Below are 4,401 nucleotides of genomic sequence, written 5' to 3'. Positions count from 1 at the left end.
TGGTGGACACGTGGGTTGCTTTCACCTTTTGGCTTTTGTGAATGATGCTGCAGTGAACAGGAATCTGAAGATTTGGGTTCAGAGCATAGAGGTGGCCTGTGAGTTTTATGAGGCAAATCTCTCAGCCCTGAGTTTTCTCAACTGTAAAATGAGATGTCAATATTTACTCTCTTTCAGGTTTGTGGCAGTATTTGTAAGCTGAAAAGTCTCACCTCATGTAAAACTATTACGATTTTTGTGACCAGCCATTATGACCAATGGAACATATGATTTGTGATGGTTAATTCATGGTAGAAGCAGATGTGGAGAAGTTCTCTGCAATAAAAACGAATGGCCAGTTATATCAGGTTAATACCTGAAAAGTTGAAAAGTTGTTTTCTATATTCTGTAGGCATTTAAGGAAATTTTTTATTTGCACATTAAAAAAAAGACATTTATTCAACATCGCAATCAGACTTACATTTAGCAATCAGCAGCATGGGTGCAAAAAAAAACAGCTACATTAAAACCCTTTGTTGGAACGCTTTACACTTTACACAGAACAGAAACTAAAATAACCTGTTATACAATTAGTCACAAACACAGTCCTCAAGTTTTTTGCCCATACACATGAGTATTTGTCTAAAACACGTCTTCTTTGTAGCAGCGAGGCCCTGCCACCACTGTGCTTGGCTGAGTTCACGAATCTGTTGTAACCTGTAGCTTCCCTGTCACTTCTCTCCTGCTAAGCTTTGTTTCCTTATTAAAATATTCTGCCACAGCCACAGCTAACTGCTGCTACTGGAACCGCCATAGCCACCTGAAGAGTACAATTTTTCTTGGTTTCATGGTTTGGCAAAGTATTGGCCTTCACCACAATAGGGGCCAGAGCTTCTGCCGCCCAAGTTTCCTCCCTTCATGGGTCCAAAATTTGAAGACTGATTGTTGTAATTGCCAAAATCATTGTAGCTCCCACCTCCTCCAAAATTGTTTCCATCATTACCAAAGCCATTATAACCATCCCCGCTGCCACCAGATCCACCACCACCACAGCTGCCACCAAATCCACCACAACCACTGAAGTTTCCTTCACCACCAAAGTTGTCATTCCCACCAAAACCACCTCCATGACCACCACCAAAGTTTCCAGAACTACTTCGACTTTTTGGCTGGATGAAGCACTCGCCGTCTTTTGCTTTGACAGGGCTTCCTAACTTCACAGTTGTGGACATTCACAGGATGGCATTTCTGAATGACAGTCTTATCCACGGAGTCATAGTCATCAAAGGTTATAAAGGTGAAGCCCCTTTTCCTTGCCACTGCCTCGGTCAGTCGTGATTTCGATCACTTCCAGTTCCCCACACTGTTCCAAATAATCTCTGAAGGGATGTTCCTCAGTGTCTTCTTCAATGCCACCAACAAACGTCTTTTTCACAGTTAAGTGGGCACCTGCTCTTTGAGAATCTTCTCTTGAGACAGCTCTCTTTGGTTCCACAGCTCTTCCGTCCACCTTGCATGGCCTCGCATTCGTGGCTGCATCCACCTCCTCCACAGTGGCCTATGTGACAAACCCAAAGGCCCTGGAGCGCTTGGTGTTTGGATCTCTCATGACCACGCAGTCCGGGAGCGTTCCCCGTTGCTCAAAACAGCTCCTCACGCTCTCACTGGTTGTTTCAAAGCTCAACCCTCCAAGGAGGAGCTCCCTCAGCTGTTCGGGCTCTTTAGGGGACTCTGACTTAGACATGACGGCAGGGAGAAGAGAGGCTTTAATGACGCTTCTTCGGCGGGGTCCACGGGCAGAAAGATAAAATTTTTTTGGTGGGGGGGCAGGGTTTCACTCTTATTGCCCAGGCTGGAGTGCAATGGCCATGATCTCGGCTCACCACAATCTCTGCCTCCTGTGTTCAAGCGATTCTCTTGCCTCAGCCTCCTGAGTAGCTGGGATTACAGGCATGCACCACCACGCCTGGCTAATTTTGTATTTTTAGTAGAGACGGGGTTTCTCCATATTGGTCAGCCTGGTCTTGAACTCCCAACCTCAGGTGATCCACCCGCCTTAGCCTCCCAAAGTGCTGGGATTACAGGCGTGAGCCACTGTGCCAGGCCAAATTTTTCTTTTTTAAGAGATGGTGACTTGCTATGCTGCCCAGACTGGAGTGCAGTGGTTATTCACAAGTGCAACCATAGCTTACTACAGACTTGAACTCCTGGGCTCAAGTCATCCTCCTGCCTCCGCCTCTCAACTAGCTACAGGTGCACGACACCTTACCTAGCTAAGGAACTTTTATTAAAATATTCCAGAAAAATCACTTCTCAGGTATATTCCGCTGAAGCTGCTTTACACCTTCCCCTATGTTCCCGTATTCTGAAATGTAGATCTCTTATTCTATATGACCCTTCAGAATTGTTTAAGTGAGTTAAACATTGACTTAAAAAGGATAATTGTCGTGGCTGGGTACGGTGGCTTATGCCTGTAATCCCAGTGCTTTGGGAGGCTCACTCCAGTGAGACCAGGAGTTCGAGAGCAGCCTGAGCAACTCAGTGAGATCCTGACTCTTCCAAAAAATAAAAGAGAGAAATTTGTGATGGAATTTTTTTTTTTTTTTTGAGACAGAATCTTCCTCTGTCACCAATGGTGGAGTGCAATGGCACGATCTCGGCTCACTGCAACCTCTGCCTCCTGGGTTCAAGAGATTCTCCTGCCTCAGCCTCCCAAGTAGCTGGGATTACAGGTGCACGCCACCACACCTGGCTATTTTTGTTGTTGTTGTTTGTATTTTTAGTAGAGATGAAGTTTCACCATGTTGGTCAGGCTGGTTTCGAACTCCTGACCTTGTGATCCGCCTGCCTCAGTCTCCCAAAGTGCTGGGATTACAGGCGTGAGCCACCGCGCCCGGACAGAATCTTTTTTATTGTGATAAAAAAAAAAACAACATAAAATTTACCATCTTAACCTTTTTGTTTGTTTGTTTTGTTTTGTTTTGTTTTGTTTTGTTTTGAGATGCAGTCTTGCTCTGTCGTCTAGGCTGCAGTGCAGTGGCGGGATCTCGGCTCACTGCAACCTCTGTCTCCCGGGTTCACGCCATTCTCCAGCCTCAGCCTCCAGAGTAGCAGGGACTACGGGCTCCCGCCACTACGCCCAGGCAACTTTTTATATTTTTAGTAGATAGTGGTTTCACCGTGTTAGCCAGGATGGTCTCAATCTCCTGACCTCGTGATCCACCCGCCTTGGCCTCCCAAAGTGCTGGGATTACAGGCGTGAGCCACTGCGCCCAGCCCATCTTAACCATTTTTAAGTGCACAGTTCAGTAGGCTTAGGTATATTTACATTGTTGTGCAACTAATCTCCAGAACTTTTTCATCTTGCAAAACTGAAGCTGAACCCCTTAAACAACTCCTCTTCCCCACCCTCTCCCCAGCCCCTGGTAAGCCGTCTTATTGGTTTGTTTGCTTTGAATGAAGACTGTCTGCTTTCTGTCTCTACATTTTGTCTTTTTGATTTTGACTAACTTAAGGACCTCGTATAAGTGGAATCATGTACTATTTGTGTTTTTGTGAGTGGTTTATTTCACTTAGCATAATGTCCTTCAGTTTCATCTATGTGTAGCATGAGACAGGATGTCTTTTTTTAAGTATTCCATTGCATGTATATACCACATTTTGTTTGTCCACTCATCTGTCAATGGAAATTTGGGTTGTTATCACTTCTTGGCTGTTATGAATAGTGCTGCTATAAACATAGGCATGCAAATGTGTCTTCAAGAGTATCATGGAATCCTATAACAAAAAACCTTGAGAGCTAGAATAGCCTTAGAGTCACAGTAATTTGGTCCTACTCTGTCCTTTTACAGATGAGCACACTGAGGTTGGACCAGTTATGTGACTTACCCATGGTAAAATGATTTGGTGATAAAAATCACTAACGCTTTTTCAAACATTAAAAAAAAAATTTTTTTTGAGACAGAGTTTCACACTGTCACCTGGGCTGGAGTGCAGGGGCGCAATCTCAGCCCACTGCAACCTATGCCTCCCAGGTTCAAGCGATTCTCCTTGCCTCAGCCTCCCAAGTAGCTGGGATTACAGGTGCCTGCCACCAAGCCTGGCTAATTTTTTTTGTATTTTTAGTAAAGACGGGGTTTCACCATGTTGGTCAGGCTGGTCTTGAACTCCTGACCTCGTGATCCACCCGCCTCGGCCTCCTATAGTGCTGGGATTACAGGTGTGAGCCACCGTGTCCAGTCATCACTAACACTTTAAAAGGATACAGTGAGCCAGACCCTTGGCTGAGTACATGACCTGTAGTATGTTAGTTAGCCCTCACCAATAAAACCTCTGAAATAGATACTAGTACCATCTCCATTTTAAAGATAACAAAACTGAAGTGCAAAGAGATTAAGATTATATATATATATATACACACAC

General features: G+C 44.8%; 1 pseudogene; it reads right to left on the bottom strand.

The window, feature by feature from the left end:
- Positions 1–503: 503 nt before the first annotated feature.
- LOC102122376 (heterogeneous nuclear ribonucleoprotein A1-like) lies at positions 504–3,290 on the bottom strand (annotated as a pseudogene).
- Between the last annotated feature and the right edge of the window lie 1,111 nt (positions 3,291–4,401).

The sequence above is a fragment of the Macaca fascicularis genome, chromosome 17 (assembly GCF_037993035.2).
Source record: "Macaca fascicularis isolate 582-1 chromosome 17, T2T-MFA8v1.1".
In the NCBI taxonomy this organism is placed as follows: domain Eukaryota; kingdom Metazoa; phylum Chordata; class Mammalia; order Primates; family Cercopithecidae; genus Macaca; species Macaca fascicularis.
Note: the sequence above shows the minus strand (reverse complement) of the source record. Positions and strands in the feature narration are given on the sequence as shown.